At 37.2% G+C, this 21132-nt stretch overlaps 1 protein-coding gene across 4 annotated transcripts in view; it reads right to left on the reverse strand.

Moving 5' to 3' along the window:
* The window catches only part of ACSL4 (acyl-CoA synthetase long chain family member 4), a 101593-nt gene extending 82901 nt beyond the window's left edge, over window positions 1–18692 (reverse strand). For 2 of the 4 annotated variants that reach the window (XM_011374325.2, XM_011374324.2), the window contains exon 1: window positions 18430–18692. The gene's annotated coding sequence lies outside the window, so the exon portion shown is untranslated. The remainder of the gene's footprint in view (window positions 1–18429) is intronic. The other 2 variants (XM_011374326.1, XM_011374327.1) reach the window with 2 other exon arrangements.
* Window positions 18693–21132: the final 2440 nt, after the last annotated feature.

Raw genomic sequence — 21132 nt, forward strand, 5'->3', positions numbered from 1 at the left:
TAAAAGAAGTAGGAGACTGAAAAGGCTGAATCATCTTCTTTCCCTCAAAGTTTTCATTTCAAAACGTTTTGGGCAACAGATCATTAAGTAATCTCACTTTCTATAAGGTCTACACAGCTTCGAATGTGTCCTCTAATAACCTCAGGGCCTACCAACACAGAGTTCACGACACTAACAATTATAAAAATTATATAGCTACTACACATACAATTCCACTGCAATATACAGTACTACGAAGAAAATTAATATTTTTACTTCAAAGTAAAGGAAAATCTATCTGTGGCTGCTGGTTAACTCACTTGGATTGAGCCAATGCTTTTGAAGCTAGGTCCACAATTTCGATCCCTGTATGAGTTGGTTAAAATGAGAGTGATCATTTTCGCAGCTTGCCAAGGTCTATCCCCTGATTTACACCTATTGTCCCAGCATAAGTATTATCGGAGTCCCCCCCACCCCCGCAGCAACTCTTTTTTTTTTTTTTTTTTTTTTTTTTTTGCAGAAACATCTCTAGTGTTAACCTTAACTCTGGTCCCACAGAGAACAAGGTAAGAATGTATGGCTACATCAGCAGAAGCCAAACTCCACAGTCATACAAATGGATGAGTAAATGAAAGCACCAACTCTGTGCCATTACACACACATACACACATACCCATACACATACACACACACACACACGCACACACACACACACGACTCTATTCCGAGTTATTTCCACTTCCAATATCAAATTATGACAAGCTTGAACAGTTTATGTACAACTGAATATCCAACTTCTAAAACCTAGATTATAACCTTAACTGATAACTTCAAACTGAAGTCAATTCCTCATCTTACACAACACACACTTGTATTTTGGGTACATAAAAGATAAATCAGATCCACCATAAGAAAACATGTCCATGTATAGGTTTTTGATTTGTATGACTTTTAACTCATTTCCTGTTTAGGGGGGAAAAAAAGTGCAGCTCATTGCCAGCATTAATTTTACATAAATATGCTCTTTGAGGCCGAAACAAATCTGACTTGTTTTCCATGTGAAAATATAAAAACTGTTCTTGGAGTTATTTCTAGACAGAATCTGTCTTTAATCCTAAATGTATACATAAATCAAATTCATCAAATGAATCTTTGGCTAACAACTGTTGGAGAACGATGTTAACATCACGTGCAGGAATGCTGTTTTCTACGATTTGACATTTTCAGCAATCAAGAATTACTGTATTTTGTAAATGGAAATATCACTACTAAAAAAGAAATGCTATAAATAGAATCAGACCATTTGTTTCCAAAGATTATTGATATACTAGAGCGATGCTAAAATAATAATAAAAGTGAGATATTTTGTGGCAAATATTGGGGGTAAGATTAGGACTGTAACCTGTGAGTTATCTCGGGGTAAACACTACAGCCACAAGGGCTGCTGGCAAGTATTCTCAGGGCAAACTGGAAATGGGTTAAAAACTGTAGTCCTATTTAAGAAGTTGTATTTACCCTTTAACCAACTTTGAAGGTCAGAGAAAAAAACATGACTAAGTTAACTTAAGCCATCAAAAAAAAAAATCTAGCCTTACAGAGAAATACATATTTTATAGTCATTTTTCTTTTTTTGGGGGGGGGATATAACCAATTATAACTTCTCATCTATGATTTTCTGGTAAATATGGGTTAGCAACTCTAAGAGTTGCGTACCAAGTGATATATTCAGTGATAAAAGAATAAAGCAAACCAGAGTTTTGGGGCTAACCTAGATGCTATAAGCTTAAGGAATTTTTCTCATATTTATAAGTTATGGCTCTTGGAATATTCTGTGCCTATTACAGTTTACTGAGAAAGATGTTATTGAACTTGGCCCCGTCAGGAAACAAAAAAGACCACAGATTAACAGGATAAGATGTTATGCTTCATGGAAGGCGAAAGAGGTGGTCAATGAAGCTTGAGCATAACACAATGCCCCGCTGAGAGGCAGTCTCCAGTGGTAGTTAGGAGCCAATATTTGGAGCCAGATGGCCTGGGTCCAATTCCTGACTATGCCATGTCCTACAGTTGGGTGACCCCAGTCAGACAAGTTATTTAACCTCTTTGCCTCATTGACCACAACTCTAAAGTGGAGAGAATAATAATACTACCTACAGAGACTGTTGTGAGGCTTAAATAAGTTGCTCTCACAACTCCAGCCATAATAAACAACTTTTAGTTTCTCAAAAGCACCAAATTTAATCTCTCACCTCTGCAACTGGCACATGCTTTCCTCTCTGCCAAGAACATCCTCTTCTCCCTTTTCCTGGCTTCTTTTAGGTCTCACTTTAAATGACACTTCTAACAACCCTTCCTTGACCTTTCCATGTTATGTCATGTGCCTCTGCTATTTTCTCTCCAAGCATCCATATAATACAGCACTTCAACTTGTTCGAGTTTCTGTTCACCTGCTGGGTTATAAGCCCCTTAAAGGCAGAGGTCACATCTGCCCTGATCACCACTATAATCCCCAGAACCTAGCACAGCACAGGTACACAGTAGGTACTTACTAAATAATTCTTGAATGAACACAGAATGAAATAACGAGTCATACTAAGGAGAAAGGAAACCAAAGAATGACTTCTGAGTTAAATATTCCACTGTAGGTAGAAATTTATGCCTCTTCATATCTGAGCTATATAGGAGTGCTTCCTCTCATAGATTGAGAAGCTTGAAATTAAAGATAAGAAGTGCCATATTCTGACAGAGTAAAATCGTTACAGCCATTTTGAGTAGAAATTGTGACTTCATAGCAGAGCGAATAGCAGTCTGGCCAATGTGTTCGCACTTATTCATGTCTCATATTCAAAAACTTTTATTTAAGGGTATCAGAGCAAAACTGCATAGCTAGTATAGCTAAATGAAACCCATAGTGCCATTGGCACAGGTAGGGAGAAGAAAAGGAAGGTGAGACCATGAACACGGAAGAGCATAAAAGGAAAAGAAGTGAAAGTATTTGGTACGTTGGAGAGAGTAGTACAGCAACATCAGCTGCTTGTCTATAAAGTACCACAGGGTGGCACCAGTGCCCCTAGTTATCCCATACAGATAAGGAACCAGGAGACAGAGCTATCTTGCAGAGTTTAGGTTGCATACTCAGAAGTCTATTTTCAATATAATGATGGGCAGGTGCAATTTGCTGGAGTTCAAGTTCTCTGCATACGTCATTGACATGGGCATAGGTCTTAAAGACGTTGTGTTTATCTGAGCCACCTGGAAGTTGAATTTGTCAACATTTTTGCATGGCCAACATGTTTCAGAGTCAGTTCACCATTCTAACATGCAGAAATTCTCAGTAGAGTGAGAGGCCAGGGATTTTCTAGAAAGCTTTTTCAAACTATTAGATTGAACCATATAAAATCGCCAATATTCAAAAATCTGTTAACATACAAAAACCAATAATTTCAAATGGTTCAACTTAATACATACATGTTTAGAATCACTGACTTATTGAGCCACCATTACTAATAAGAGTATGTCATATTTCTCAGGTTTGTCAGGGGGGAAAAGGTTGAGAACACATGTATAGTTCTGGCCTTAAGTCATGAAGAATTAACTAAGCAAACAAATGGAAACAATAAAATATCTAAGGATAGGGAATAGATTAAATTATAACTACATTAAAAATAGTTGAAATGGGGAAAAATTCACAAAACAGTAAATGTCATTTCAAGTATAAAAAAGCAAATTACAAAACAGTATATTAAACACATTTGAAACCTGTCTTTTATGAAAATTCAAATAGTTTTTGGAGAATGGATTTATATTCTCCATAGAAAAAAATATAGAAGGATCTACATTAAAAATTTCCATAGTTGTCTCAGGGTAAGAGGATCACCTGCACTTTGTTTTGTCTTTTTATCTGCACATATTTTCTAAAATAAAAATGTATAACAGTTTTGGATCCTGGAATAGGAAAAAAAAGATTTTGGTAGGAAAAAAATAGAGAAATCCAAATAAATTCTATAGTTCAATTAAAAGTATTGCACCAATGTTATGTTATATAAAATGTTAACACCGAGGAAGCTAGGTTAAGATATATAGGACAACTGGACAGTCTTTACAAATTTGCTGTAAGTCTTCAAATTCTTTCAAAATGAAACATTTATTTTAAAAAGTAGGCCATGAATTAAGATCATACTTTAAAAATCTAGAAAAATCCATTTGGTCGAGAGTCCTACATGTAAACAAGTATATGTTGTAATAAAACTTCTTTGGTAGTAAATCACTATGCATGCTAGCATGACAACAGAAAATTGTAAAGACTATTACATAATATGGCCTTTCTGAAATGAAAGCAATGCCTATCCCCCATTGGGCATAGACTCACTGCAGCAGAAAAAAATGGTTAAGTCTCTATTTTCTTTGGGTTTGTAAACATTATTGCTGAAGACTAACTACCAAAATAACAGGAAAGAATCAAAAATAAGGATAGCTAGTAACAACCCTTTTCCTTTGCAGTATATTTTTTTAAAATCTAGTTTCCCAAATCCTGGGCAGTTGTAAGTAAACGCACATGCATTTGTTTAAGAAATATTCAGTAAGCATTTATTATGCCCCATACTTGTGGAGCTTACTCTTCGATGGGTAACATTTCAAGTAGACATCAGACTAACACAAAGAGCAGACACATAGGTAGAATAGGAAAAGGGGGTCACCCATGAGGCAACCCTGAACCCTGTAAGTCCAACCAGACAAGTATATACTTCTTAGAAAGCCAAAGATAATAGCTACCTTCTGGGATTATCCGGTTATACCTATTACTGCTTAGGTATCAGCTAGCTTGCCTAAACATGGATTTTTTTAAAAAAATTCCTTCGACTACAGGGACAAGGAAAAGCATGTAGAGCCAAAGAATGAAAAAGGAAGTTCTGAAAAGGGATAAAGGAAAGAAAATTCAGAGCTAAAAAACACAATCAGAAAACTAAAATGACTCGATCAATTTCATCTGTGGACTACTATCAGCTGTTATAAACAATGCTGCCTTCTGATTATACTACTATTCTGGCGTGTGTAAAATTTGGAATAGGTTAGTGCCACTGTGAAACACACCCAATGGAGGTTTTGTTACTTGTAGGTTTCATTACTTAAATATTTTAAATGCCTGACTATAAGGCACTTTTGCATAGGATGAGATCCAAAACAAGAATTTCAAGAACAGATTTAAAGAGAAGTACCAGAGTACTAAAAACTCCAAAGCGGAGCAGGAGTCTTTCTCCCCTCAACGAACTACTGTTTAAGGAAGGGGGACTGTATATTCCCATACAAAGGTCAGCCAAGAAACCTGCTACAGTTTCAAAAGTGTTGATATTTCCTACTAGTAGATATTGCCCATTTATCTCTAAAGCATTTAAGTTCTGCTGCATCTACAATGTAATTTGCCTTTAGTACATTTCTTTGCAGTTATTTCTATGAATATTTAATCTAAAATATATCATTTTTAAACTAGGTTATAGTTCTTTCCTCCTTGAATCATCTGCAACCAATGTGAGCAGCAGTAAAAGAAGGTGGTTTGCTGTCTCAGACATATGGGACAATCTGCTTACTTTTCAAAAGCAAAACCAAGGTCAACACAAAGGAAGTTTTAAAAACAAAGTTTTCTCTTTTTCCATATATCTTGAGGTCTTATAGTTATGTGACAGTGTCTTAAAGTATTATCAAAATGCTTCCAACACCCCCATCTCATGGTTTCCAGGGCTGCTACGCCTGAAAGTAGAAGGGAAAGGCACTGAGGTTTGGCACCTGGTACCAAGCCCAAGCAAACATTCTGATCTTTCAACGACAATAGGGCAGTGCTGGTAAAAGCAAGAAAAAGTTTAAAGGAAGAAAAAAAAAAGTCTTGCAATAGCAGGACACAGCCCGAGATCTGGCCAAGTACCAAACTCCATCCTAAAATAATTCTTAATCACTCCTCCCAATGCAAAAGAAATGATCTCATGAGAAAATGTTTTGACCTCAAGAAGAGAATGGATAAATAAATTGACCTTAGTGTTACATTAGCTAGGAATGATATAAAATTAGAGAAATCGACTCTAGGTTGAAAAACAATTCTTTCAACCAAAACGAGCTGCTTCAAAATGAGTAGACTGCATCTCATTAAAATCATTAAAGTAACATATATATGGTTTATAATAATCACAGCTTTGAGAAATACAAGTGGAGCTTTGACTCTATTGCAACTTCCACTAGAGATTGTGATATCATTAAATACTGCAGGGCCTATCACTGTATACAGTAAGTACTCATTTAACATGAGTTGATAGGTTCTGCAACTTTAAACAAAACCCCATTATAAGGAAACCAATGTTATCATAGGCTGATTGATAGAAACAAGAGTTAAGTTCCTCCAGCAAGTCACGATATTATAATGGAAGGACACTGAACTAAATGATGCTATTTGAGGAACTGCTATATACTTAGCTTAAGGAACTCCATAGACTATAACTTGCTTTTTTAAAATTGTCTCTAAAGTACAAACTTAAGTAGAGATTCCTGGTTTTCAAAACTCAAGGTACACTGACTATAGACCTCCTTCTCCTCCTTCAGTAATGCCCTAGTATAGCTTCCACCTCCTCTTTCCTGGCACCAGTGCCTTATGCAACATGACCCTTCAAACAAAAGCAGAAGGGAAGTGGTCAACAGTCTTCTTCAATTGAGGTGAACTACAAACAAGACTGAAAACAAGAACTTTCTCCATAAAGAGGCTTACAAATAAACCACATTTTTAGGGTTCGGGGCTTTTGAGGAAAAGATCAGCTGTCTGAAAATTGTGTTAGAACAAATCTCTCATTTTACCAAAGGTTATCATTGCAATCACAGGCCAATTACTCCACATCAACATTTCATGTAACTAAAGAACAATGGCATACAGGCAGGGTACCGATGAGATAAGACAGGGGTTTGGGGGCTTTCTGAGCACTGGAACGTTCTCCCAAGGGCCGGAGGTGCCACATTTGTAGAGCACGTAATGCTTACTGCAGCTACAAGTGAAGCCCCACTGAGTTAGGATTCAAGACAGCTAGCAGGGCTGGTGCAGGTGGCTTTTTATCCCCACTGAATACTTGGTACTCCTGGGGTTAAGAATCATCCCTCATTCAACTCTACCCACTCAATCCCAAAAGAAATGCTGAAAAGTGATGTCGGGGAAACTCCATTTCAAAACAGGAATAAAAAGGAGGTGGGGGATTCACCATGAAGGTTTCTATTTTGCAGTTGTCTCTTCTAAAACTACTTTAAAAGATACCACCTGTAAAGAAGTAAATTCCTTAGGGGATACTTCCTAAAGAAAGCTACTCCCCAACAAACATTTTAATACTCAGCAATCTCTTGGTGGTCAAAAGAGTATTAAAATTAATGTAAATGTATATAAATTACAAACATAAAATGCCCAACCTCCACGCTTGACACTAAAAACAAAATCTAGGTAAAGAAATCTAAAATTTTTGGTTGGAAAATTCCAGTTGTATAACATCCTTACAAATTCAGACATTTTACTTAAAAATCTGTAGCCTGTAACTATATTTGAATGAATATACTATGACATTTCTTTCTATTAGGGGAAATAAACACTACATAGCCTCCCATCTGCAGGTTCCTATAATTCACCAACAGTGAGCCTGAGCCTTGCTTTTTCTAGTTTATGGAAACTACTTGCTCCACAGTAATTCTAACCTACTCCTGTGGAGAACAGCCTAGGCACAGAGAGAATTCCAAATATTTTCTATTAAACCATTCTACACTAACCTTGTACGTGACCAAATACTGAAGATTTCTGTGGTTCCAAGTATAAGAATACCATTATCCCTGGTCTATTTTTTCTACTCTATTTGTCTGAAACACATTCATCTGACAATTGTTTATAGCTAGTTCTGCATAGTTCTACCCCTCCATCAAGTTATGATTTGTTAACTATTCTTTTAAGCTACTTCTCAACTTAGTATCTTCAGTGGTCATGTGGAACATAGAATCTTTTTACTTGGATTAATCCCATGAGATATTAGTGCTACTTCTGTCTTCTGTTTTCAAAGCCACGCCTGAATTTTAAGCTCATTCACCGAGTTCCTGTTTCCTGTTTGAAAGTTTTCAGCTTTCAGTTCATTTGAGAAGCAGAAATGACTAACATGCAGGTGTCCCCCATTTTTCGAAAGTTCGCTTTATGCCACTTCATTTTTACAAAAGATCTACATTAGTACCTGTTTTTGCTAACAAAAAGAAATCCAAAGAGGATTTTTGCTTTTCTGAAAAAGGGTGAAAAGCAAAAACAGTGTTCAGCGTTTGTTTTGCAGTGAGCTCTTACAGTGGCAGCACAGACCCCCCAAGTAGTAAGACTGCTCCTTCCCAGAAACTCCACTCAGCATCTCAGCATTAAGCCTTCCTAACTTTGAACTGGATCTGTAAGCATGTGTGCTTTATCTCGATTTATTTTGTACATCTATTAGCAAGATGTGTCCTAAAATAGCTTCTTCATTTTACGCCATTTCAGCTTAGGAAAGGTTTCATAAGAATGCTTTACTTTTGGATATCTGGGAAAACCTGTATTCTGAGCATAATGACTGATAACCATCTCAGCTGTAGCAGCTCTGCCCATTTCTCCAGGTTTTCTTAGATGACTCATCACTTAGGTACCCCCAAGTCCTTTGAAACCCTATCATTACTTTTTTATAGTATTAAAATACTTTAAGCACATATAGAAGGTAATAAGCAGAATACATAAAATAGGTACTTCACCATGCCTTCCACTGAATTAACTTCATAATGTTTTCAACATCTAATAGTCTACTCTCACATGCCCTTCTCATTAATCAAGTGAGAAATAGGGAACCTCTATCCTGACTCCCCGGTAAAACCTGGTAATTTGACAGTATCTTAGATAGAAAAGTCTTCATGCTGAGAAATCAATTTCAAAAAAAGCCAAGATGCACGGCACTGGAGAAATGAGATACTGTTTTAATCTCTGTAACAAAAACATGAGCAGCTAAACTGGCCTTCACATTAACACCACTGTCTACATAGTAGACTCTTTTGTAAAATACTGTACTGAATTCATGGGAAATGATTAAAGTATCAAAAGTCTTCAGTGTAAAGTAAGATATTTCACCTCTAAGACCCTCAGCATAAAACTGAAGATTTTATACTGAGCCTTCAGCAGATGTGCTTAATTAATGCTTCTGGACATGAGAGAGCAGAATACATACATACTTGTCCAAATCAAAGCTGGTTCTCCAACACAGTTCTCATAATATCCCATTTTATATACTATAGACTGAGATATCACAAAGATTCACGTTGCTACAGATACCTAGATTTTTTATAAGTTGTAAAAGAATACAAATATGCTCACACCTTTATCGAAAATTAGAGCAGTTGGTTTTTCCTTAAACCAATAAAACTGTTCAAGCCCAGTTTTGAAATCTTCATTAAAACCAAACTCCACCCTCCCCCCAAAAAAAGATTCCTAATGACATGTTAATGCATTGCACTTATACATCATTACTAGTAACTACAATTTAAATAACATGTCCATAGTTAAAATAAGATCAGAATGGAAGTGGTTCGACATTGAGGATTTAAAAATTCCTTGGTCATTTACTTTTGGTGACCATGAATTTTTTCTAAAAGATTATACAGTTTGTCCTAGAAACCAGTTATTTTAACTAGAATAGAATACTATATTTACATGGCACTGTGTTGTTCTTTTCCCACGAAGGTGTCTTTTTCAGAGTTCCCGATCGTGAAAGATGCTCACAATATAGTGTTAAGTTAAATGAAGTAAATTAGAAATTGATATGTGCAGAAAAAATCCATTTTTGTAAAAAGATACTTATATTTGCTCATGTGCATGCACAAATGTATATATGTACATACAAATATCCATACATGTGTGTACACAAATGGGTGTATACCCATGTATACCCAAAGTTGACAAGAGATCTCTCTGGGTACAGGATTACAGTCTTTTTATTTTTCTTTATACTTATATTTTCAGTGTAGAAAATTTAGAAAATACAAATAATACTTTAGCAAAGGGAGAAAATTATTTAAAAAATAACTGTCATGTTTGTTGCTTTCAGTTTTATATCCCATAAATACATGATATCATGGGGTTTTCAACTTTCTGTCAGACTATATTTTGTTCATCATGATCATCTTAAGACTCACCCATGTTGTCACAAGTGGCAGTATTTCATCTCTTCTTATAGTTGAGTAATATTCTATTGTATATATGTACATCTTCTTTATCCAATCATCTATCAATGGACACTTTGGTTGTTTCCATGTCCTGGCCACCGTGAATAATGCTGCTATGAACATCAGGGTGCATGTATCTTTGCAGATAAATGTTTTCAGGTTTTTTGGGTAAATATCCAGAAGAGGGACTGTTGGATCATGTGGTTATCAGAGGGAAGGGGGAGAGGTGGGAGGTAGATAGGGGTGAAAGGGGTCAAATATTTGGTGACGGAAGGAAATCTAACTCTGGGTGGTGAACACAATGCAATATATATACAACTTATTGTTGAATGATACACTTGAAACTTATTTGATTTTGTTAGTCAATGTTACCCCAATAATTTTAATTTAAAAAAATAAGTGCTAAATATGAGGCACTACATTTCTAGCAGTGTCATGATATAATGTACAATGAAAGAATTACATTGCAAATATCCTCCAGTGTATGTTTCATATTAACCTGTATAGTTACTAACAAAATAGTAATCATAAATTTAGAAATACACTGTATAATTGCATAGGGCTAAAAGTAAAAGTATCCCTTTTCGGCCTTCCTCTAACACCACTCCCTTTTCCTCTAGAGATAACTACTTGTGGTATCAATTAAACCTTTTTGTATTATCTATATACATAGTAAAGGTCTTTTTTTTTTTTTTAAGCTAAGTGGAATAATGGTATATGGATGGTTCTATAATTCCCTCTCTCCCGTCCCTCATCCCTTTAACAACATACTTTGGAACTCCTATGTCATTTTAAATATAAGTCAAAAGGGTTTCTTTCCTTTAAAAGCTCTATGGTATTCCACAGAATAGCACATTACTTTTTAAATCATTCCCCTATTGATGGACATTTAGGTTGCTGCCAAGTTTTCATGGTTATGACTTGTTTCAATGCAGTGCAGTCTTATAAATACCTTTATACACGTGTACAGATATTTTCCTAGAATAGTCTCCTAACAGAATTGCTGGGTCTAAATATATGTACATGTAAACATGAGAGGATTCTGATATTCTTTATCAAAAAGTTATACAATTTGCACTCTAACAGTGTATGACAGTGACCATTTCTTTCTAAAAGTGGACATTATTAGCTTTTGCCATTGTATTTGGCAAAAATGGTGTTTTTAAAAAAAAGAGCAGTCAAAATGGAGTCACTTTAGCTAAGCCATGTCACCAAACCAAAACTTAATAACTAACCTAATTGCAGTTTCAGTTTCTCCCAGGAATGGAATTTTAAAGCAATCAGTCTGGAATTTCCTGACCAATACCAGTGAGGTAATCTGTATGATTAAGCCCCTGCCATTCCATTTCCCCCCCAAAAAAGAATATGACCTGGCCTAAAAAGAATCCTTTCTTTTCTTTTACTAATAACACCCTTGCCATACCCTTCTTCTTATAAAAACTTCCCATTTTGTGCAACTCCTTGGAGTACCCTGCTAGTTACTAGGAGAATGTTGCCCGATTCATGAATTACTTACTAAAGCAAACTGGAGCATCAAATTTACTCGGTTGAATTTTGCTCTTTAACAATGGTTTTCATTTCCCTAATTACTAGAGTGAATTTGAGCATCATTTCTTTTTTATTCATCATTTTTATTTTTTTTCTGGGAAGTACCAATTCATAACCCTCTTCCACTTTTTCTAATGGGTGCCTTTTTTCTTATTGATTTGTCAGATCTCTTTGTATATAATAGATATTATATAGAAGCCTTTTAATCTAATGCTATTTGGAACAGTTGATTAGTTCATTGAAAAGGTCGATTAAGGTGAACAATCATAAAAATATGCACATGACAAACATTTCATTTTATCTTCATTTCATTTTATCAGTAGTAAATGTACATCCATTCATCAAACTTTTGATATAGGGCCAAGAGGCCAAAAACCCTTAAACTCTAGGCCCACTATTTGTAAAGAAATTTAAACTGAATTCTTAGACAATGTAGAACTTCAAAGAACTTAAAAGACACTTGCAAAGCACTATGAGTGAAGAATCCTTTTAGATTTTATACAAATCTTTTACTGTTGTCTTATCCTAATTAGATAGTAGTAACTTGCTTTCATCAACTCTTTCCAAAGCACTCAATGTTTTGTATTTAAAAATTTAACCTAATATAACTATCATCCAGCTTCAAAAATTATCCACATGTGCTACACTTGAAGTAAATCTCAGCCCTCATTTCATTTCATCTGTAAATTTTCAGTAAGAACTTCAATCCTTCACTATTCATATTTTATCACATCGCAAAATGTGGAAATAAATTACATATCTACAAAAACAAGAACGACCAGCGTATACAGGTTCAGTAATAAGAGTATCTCTTCTATTGATGGGTACACAAGCATACTGGCATACTGGAAACCAACTTACTAACAGCAAGTGTTCAATGCACAGTGTATTTTGCAAAGTAAATAAAGAGCATCATTTAATGTGGTGAGTCAGTTTAATGGACGTCAATTAAATCTACTGCGTATGTAGAAGTTATTTCACCGTCTGTCTCTGCCTTTTTAACTGTTATGACTGTCATATGCTTTCCAGAAGTTTTTTTTTTTAATATATGCTTAGATTTTTAAAATATATCCTTAATTTATTTCTGTGTATGATGTGAAGTGGGAATCTATTTCTTTCTAAATGTATAGCCAACTGTCCTAACTCAATTTCCATTTTCAACATCATACACAGGACATTTAAAAGAACTAAAATGTCTATCAACTTCTAAATTACAAAAGGAAGCTGTGTGAGGATAATAAACCAACGGTCTAAGCTCAGCTTGATAGGCTCAAGTTATTATGTATTTAAAAATCACATAGCAAGCAGTTTTGAGAGCAGAGGCAACAGCACTGCCACTATGACTCACAACAGAATCACCAAAGGACATTAGGACTGCATAGGCCTCTTTCTGAATCTCACTAGTTGCCATACCTGTAAATTTACATTCATATTGAAATAGCCCACAGTTAATAACAACAAAATCAACCCAACTCTCCATCCATTTCTTAATGCTGCTCCTGGACCAACACTAGTGGACTTAGTAAAGAAAATGAATACACAATTCCCAACAATTTCCCATGGAAATATAACTAAAAGGTACTAAAAACCAAGGTAAATTTTATTAAATTTCCTTCATAAAATACTCAATAATTTATAAGGTTGTTGTGTTTCCGAGCAAACTTTTTCTATAAAGGACCAGAAACTAAATAGGCTTTTAGGGCCATAAGTTCTCTGTTTCAACTCTGACGTATTTTGAACGCAGCCAGACAATACATAAATGAATGGATGTGGCTGTGTTACAACAGAAGTTTTGTTGTTGTCTTTTCATTTGTTTACAAAAAAAGGTAGGTGGTGGGCGGAATTTGGTCATTGGCAGTTATTTGTCAGCCCTTACCTTACACCAGCGGTCTCCAACCTTTTTGGCACCAAGGACTGGTGCTCCTATCTAATGCCTGATGATCTGAGGTGGAGCTGAGGCAGTGATGCTAGTGCTGGGGAGCGGCTACAAATGCAAATGAAGCTTGGCTTGCTGCCCACTACTCACCTCCTGCTGTGTGGCTCAGTTCCGACTAGGCCAGGATACTGGTCCATGACCCAGTGGTTGGGGGCCCCTGCCTGGCCTTATACCAGTGATTGACCTTTCTCAAATAGGAATCCACTACTCTAGCTGTACACTTATTGGAGCGAATATGGTGACACCGACAGAACAAGTAATCATTTCAGTAACACCTTACAGGAATGCATACTCTCAAAATTAATCACTAAGCTTTCCCTGTTAAGTTCTCATAACATGAGCACATACATTTTTTAAAATATAAAATTGCAAGTCTCCTTAAAGCTAATGTTATTTTAAAAGAATTAAAGTGAACATGAAGTAGCTACTATAAAAGGAAAATATGCAGTCTAGACATACAAATTCAATAGTTTTTTTATTTATTGTTCTGATAATCAATAGTGAGTATAAAAAGCCTACTAAGTCCATGGTCATGATTTGCAACTTCAATACTCAAAATTCAGAAGTAAACTTCCAAAGTACATTTAGATGAGAACATAAATGTTTTCTTTGGATTTACCAGAAACCTTGACTTAAAAAAAAAAAAAAAAAAAAAACACCACACACTTTACGGTTTTGCCAAAATATTTTTAATTTAGAAAGTGAAACCAAAAACCTCCTTGGCACATCGTGTGCCTATTTAATTTTAAAATATTAAATTTAACATTTCACTTGATTCTCTTGTAGGACAGAAATTATATTTTTAAGGCAGAAAAGAATGACAGCCATTTTAATATAGTGGGAGCATGGATGAGTACATATTTACACTCTAAGCCATCAAGAGCACTCGTTCGCAGAATACATTTGAGCTACAGGATTGCTATAAGAAAATGTTCACAGTACTTATAGAAATACTGGATGTTATATAGAACAGTGAGGAATAAATTAAATAACAAATGTACACAAGACCCCTTGACACCAAAGGCACAACTGATAAAAGGAAAAACTGATGAGGCCCACTTTCTTCAATTCCCTGTGAAGAGGATGAAAAGACAAGCTACAGACTTGGGTAATATATTTGCAAACCACTTATCAACAAAGGATTAGTATTTAGAATATATAAAGAACTCTCAGAAATAAACAAGTAAAAAAAAATCCAACTAGAAAATTGACAAAAGACACTATCATACATTTCACTTAAGAGGATACAGAGATGGCAAATGAGCACATGAAAAGATGATCAACATCATTAGCCATCGGGGAAATACAAATTAAAACTATAACAAGATATCCCCAGACACTTATCAGAATGGCTAAAATTAAAAAAAAAAAAGTAACACCATCAAATACTGGCAAGGATAAGGAATATTCATACGTTGCCAGTGGGAATGGAAAATAGCAAGTCACTCTGGAAAAGTTTGGCAGTTTCCTATTAAACTAAACATGCAATTACCATACAACCAGTAATTGCATTCTTGGGCATTTATCCCAGAGAAATGGAAATTTATGTTCACACAAAAACCAGTACATGATTGTTCACAACTTTATTCATAATAGGTTAAAAAAAAAAAAAAACGGGAAACAGCCAGATGTCCTTCAAGGAGTGAATAGTTAAACAAACTATGCACCCAACACCATGGAATATGACTCAGCAATGAAAAAGAACTATCGATATAAGACACATGCCCTGTATGAATCTCCAGGAAATTATGCTGAGTGGGGGGAAAAAAGCCAATCCCCAAAAGTTACATACCGTATGATGCCATCTATATAGCATTCTCGAAATGGCAAAATTATAGGTATGGAAAACAGGTTAGTGGTTGCCAGTGGTAAGGGAAGGAGATGGCTGTGACTATAAAAGGGTGATGGAATTGTTCTGTAGCTTGACTGTGGTGGTGGTTGTTACATGAATTTACATGTGGTAACACTGCACAGAACTAAATACACATATGCAAGTGAGTGCATATAAAACTGCTGATCTTTGAATCAGCTGTATTGATTGAATCTATTTGAATTTCCTTATTGTGATATTATACCACAGTACGCAAGATGTTACCATTGGGGAAAATTAGATAAAAGGTATTATCTCTTACAAATGTATGAGAAGCTATGACTATCTCAAAATAAAGACAAAAGAGGAAAAAAGAAAAAGAGTATATAAGACCAGCCAGTGGCAGAAGTGGAAAAATAAAGTTTTTAATTTTGCTAAAATCTCAGCAATTGAAAGTCAAAGGAAAAAAAAAAAAAAAGATTGCCAAGAAGAGAATCTACATGCTACAATTAATACAATCGCCGCCTCCTCCTCCTGTGTAGAGCTCCAACGTCCCGATTTTATGTCCCTGATTTGACTGTTGTTAATAAAACTAAACTGTACATACATCTATTTCTCCACAATCCTCGCCACCATCATCACCATCCCAGACTATAGACTCATAGGGTAGGGACCGTCTTAACCATCATACACTGGTGGCCTGGCACAAAATAAGAGAAGGAACAGGATATACTGAATGAACAATGAATGAATAAATGAGATGTCTGCATATTCTTTTAAAGTTCCTAGTCAATTACAGTTACAAGGCAGTTCTTACACATTCTGTTACAAATTTCTAAAAGCTATTAATGTTAAAAAAGTGTGGTACGCACACATTTCACTAGCAGTCAGAAGTTAACAATACCTGACTTTTATAAAATGCTTCCCAATTTATAGACTTCTACATATAGTATAATTCATTTTGATAAGGATGAATTAAGAATTATACGTATATAGAGTGGAACTAGTATATACAGATCTTGGGAAACATTTTTCTAAACAACTGGTATAACTAAGGATGTATGGCACCGCCTTAATGTAAATTGCATCAGATAGATACATTATGTATCTACTTTTTCTGTATAAGAACAAAGAATTCAAATTGGGGGACTTATGGATCATTCTGTCAACCATCAAGACACTTTTCTTTTAGGGATGCAAAAACTAAGAGAGGTAAAGTAACTTGTCCAAAGTTATACAATTAGCTAGAGTTGGAACTGAATCTGAGACTCTCCAGAGTCCCAATAAATTTCTCTTCTCACTGAATTGGGCAAGACTCTCCTTTCTCCACACATCCCACCCCTAGACAAAAGAAAAAATCTTAATCTGAATCACTTATTTTTTTTAAATAGGGGGTTTTTAGGGGGGAAAAACCCTGAAGCTTTTCATTGTTGCATTACACCTTTAAGGACTTTTTGGTGTCAAATTACTTCTCAGATCAGAACAATAAGGTACTTTATTCTATGGTGTAAGTGCTATACTAACAGTTTAATGTTTCATCCTCCACCTAAATGGCAGAGAGGACATTAATTCTTAGAGGACATTAATTCTCTTACACTTTAGCAGCTTCAATGGAAAACATGAGCTATTTTAAAATTCAAGGAAGAAGCCTTACACTATTAAAATTTTGATTGATACGATAATTGTCAGTACTGTACTTGAATCTCCACTTGCATACAGTCTTATTTATCGAGGATAGTTAAAACTATTGTTAAAGGCAAAATTAAAGAAAAACTAAAGTGACGAGCGACTACTGGGAAATGAAGCTTTAATCAAGTTAAATCTCCGTTATGCAGCAACACGTTACTAAAGCATGAATTTAGAGGTCCTAGAATGAAAACACTAAAAGGAACCTTAGGTTCAACATCCTCATTCTTGTAACTGAGGAAATCGAGGTGTTGATTAAACCATTAGCCCATAAAACAGGCTGTTTACTTTTTCAAAGAGATTGATTTAAATGCCATTTTGCCTTTATCCTGCATCTCACCGTCGTTCCTTAGAACGGTGATTGATTTTTTTTAAGGTCAAAAGATCGAATAGAGCAAATTCATTACCAGAGGGTGAAAGAAATGCCTTTGAAGGAGGAGATGCTGGAGTGAAGAGGAGAAATGACGTCTTATTTAAAATATGTAACCCCTTGATAGGGGTTAGGCAATGAATCATATTCTCCTCGATTTTCCTATGTGCTATAGACATCAGCCACAGTTCTTTCTGTATGGCACTGAAACAAGAGGAAGAGGAAGTGAATAAAGCTAATGCTAAATATAAAACGCCCGCTGAGGAGAGGGTTATGGATGGAAAGAACAGGAAAAAAATACGAGCATGCTTCTGCTAAAATACAGCTGTTTTATAATATACCTAAAGATGCGGAAGCTAAGAAGATATCGAAAGCCAGGGCATCCCTCACATTGGAAGGGCGGATGCTTCTAGTGCCAGAGAGACCCGCTAACCCTCGGATATACAGCGACCCAAAGAGGACAAAAATGGAGTTGAGGTTTAGGGGCGCCCTAAAGGTCGCTGGGGGAGTCTGGCAAGCACTTGATGTGCTCCTTTGGAAAAGGTCATGGTAAAAGGGTAGTACCCTGATTAGGAAGATGTTTTTGGCCTTTGGAAGATGGTGAGCGGCAGGAAGAGGCAGGCCAGGCGAGAACCCCAGACTTAGTAAAAGGGTAGATACAGAGAACTCGGGGATCTTCCTGGCCCCGGGGGAGGGAGCGGGTAGATCATTCGGTCTCAAGAAGAAATAGAGCCGATTCTGAGAACGGGAACGTCAGTCCTCTCAACTGCCTCGGGGCGCAGGTGTGGGACAGTGGCGCCGCTGGAGATGGGGTCGAAGCAGCCACAGGGCAGGGGCGCTGGGGCCGCAGCCTCACCAGCGGGGTTTACTCACCGGAGGTGCTGCCCACGACGTTCTCACAGCCGCAGGCGCCTGCCCTTTGGAAGTTGGCGGTAGGCAGCCGCGTGCCCGCTAGCGCTAGGGCGAGGAGGGGTGCGGCGTGGAGGCCTGAGAAAAGCCGCAGCGTCGAGCGCGCTCCTCAACTACCAGCAGAGGCGGGGCGAAGAGCCGCGCAGCGCGAGCCCGGAAAAGACGCGCCCGGAGGGGCGGGCGGAGTGGGGGCGCACGGTGGTGTGGCTGAGCCGGCCGAATCGCTGGCGGCCCCCGGCTCGGCCCACCCACGCGCCCGCCTCTGCTCGCCCCGGACGTCAGCCGACAAGGCGGGGCCGAGCGGGCCTCGAGCGGCAGGGGAGGGGTGCAGCGGGGGAGCGGGTTGGGCTAACGGCTCCCCGCTGGCTCGCCGCAGGGTCTAGCTGCGGCTTCCGAGCCGCTGCTGTTGCCCTGGCTGGCTGTGTTATCCAGATTTTTCAAGGTCCGTGTGCTTATCTGATTTCAACTAGGTGCAGAACGGCCCACGCCTGCACCTGGGATGGCTTCTCGGGATAAAAGTTCCCCTCAGGTCATCTTCCAGCCGCCCTTTAAAGATATTCATCTTTGGACTTCACTGTCCTTCCCTCGCGGGGAGATCTCGACATTCTCTGTTTAAAGACATCTTGCACCTCCAAGCCTGAGCTGATGCCTCTATCTTCATTTACCTTGCCTCTGCCTCCTGAGACCCCTGCCTCCTCCCGCTTATGAAATATCACAAGGATGCAGGGTTTTCGCTTTATGCTTTCCATATCCACGATGGTGTAATGGCAAGAGAGCCCACAACTGATAAGAAAAAGTCACCGCAGCACTGTGACATCTTACTGGCCCTGATGGTTGCTTATGGGCCCAGTCCTACAAACTCCGTTTCCGAGAGGTTCAAGAAATTGCTGTTAAAAATAAAATTACATCAAACAGTCTCTGGATTTTAAAAGAGACAGACCATAATTGCAACTGAGCCATGAAGAACTGCCAAGAATATATCACCAAAAGAAAGAAAGCGCCCGTATCCTTCCAGTTCCCTGATGCATAATGGAGGACTTAGCTTCCTCTTCCTGCTAGTAATGGACATTTCATTTCACTTGCTATTTTTCATTTTCCTGTAGAATTACAGGAAGTAACAACATGTATGTGTGTGTGTGTGTGTCTCACCACCTTGGATTACTGGCTACAGTCTTCTTAGGCTTTAGTTTGCATCTGAATCATCTGAAGTGCTTGTTAAAATATGGGTACCTGTAGCTACAACCTCCAGGTATTGTGATTCAGATCTGTGTGGGGCTAAGCAATTTGAATTTTTAATAATCATTCCAGGGGACACTATAGGTGGTTAGAGGCTCACAATTAGAGAGCATGGAGTTATTATAGATTTTGTATGTTACCACTCTGAAGTGGGATAACTCATCCAATGTCCAACCCACTTATATAATTATTGCTCTGACAATCCTGTAACCTCCTTTTTCGATTGACCTAGAAAGTTCAGGACTTCAAACAACAAATTTAATTGTCATGTTTATTTTATAAGATCTCGTTGTAATGCCAGAAATAAGTAACCATTTGGCAGCTATATTATTCACTGGGTACCGACAGTGTACAGCAGGTCCTCAAATAACATCATTTGTTCAACGTCATTTTGTTATAAAGTTGATGAGATGCCGTAAGAACTTAACTCTTGTTTATATCAATTAGCCTAGGGTAAAATTGGTTTCCTTATGTATGTCATTTTGCTTAAAATTGTAGAACTTATTAATGAAGTTAAATGTGGACTTACCACACAGAGCACTGTCATCTATAGTAGGGTTAACCAAGTGAAATAGAAGAAATGATGACCCCTATCTACGACAAACTTAGTGTCTAGTTGTGGGATTAAAACACAGACACAGTACAGACCCAGTGTAGCACATAAATCAATCTATTGGACCAAGATGAAAAAGAAATTGTAATTAAAGAGTAAGTCCTTTACTGTCAGTCACTTAGCCCAGACTTTTTCAATAGGGTAATTTCCTCTGAACACTGAGTCCTCAGCTTACTGAAGGTCCTCCAACTCTACAAGGTATAAAGAGCCTGAAGCCATCAATTTCTGTTTGTATGTATAAATTTGTGTACATACATGCCTATGTGTATGCATGTGTGTATAATATAAATATAAATATATTTATCAGATCAAGAATCTACTTGAATTTTCAAGATCTTTAACACTTAAGCTATTCATTAATGCTGATAGTTCTGGCTACCTTTATCACCTACCTAGCTCACCTTTTCTTCTACAGTCGATCACACCCAGGATGTAAGGAAAGAAGAGCTACATCTTTAAAAAGGAAATCAAGTGTATCCACAACTATTTCTAGCTTTTCTTTTTTCATTGTTCAAGGTCAAAACAAATCTCGTTTAATTTCTTGTCATCAGAAACCCTCCAGGATTACCACTCAGAAGCAAAACATTCCCCCAGCCAGCTGTCTGACATTTTAGAGAGAACATTTGCACCATTGTTTACTAGTTAGGAAGACAGGGGATTATTATCCTTATTTTACAGATGGGGAACCAGATGCAGGTCAAATGACTTGTCCAGTCACACAACTAACTAGTAGCAGAGCCTGGATTTCCTACCACAGTTCTCATGACTACCAGACCAGGGTGCTTACCACTACATCGGGCTTCCTCAATAATAAATCC

Source organism: Pteropus vampyrus, unplaced genomic scaffold, assembly GCF_000151845.1.
Source record: "Pteropus vampyrus isolate Shadow unplaced genomic scaffold, Pvam_2.0 Scaffold244, whole genome shotgun sequence".
NCBI lineage: Eukaryota > Metazoa > Chordata > Mammalia > Chiroptera > Pteropodidae > Pteropus > Pteropus vampyrus.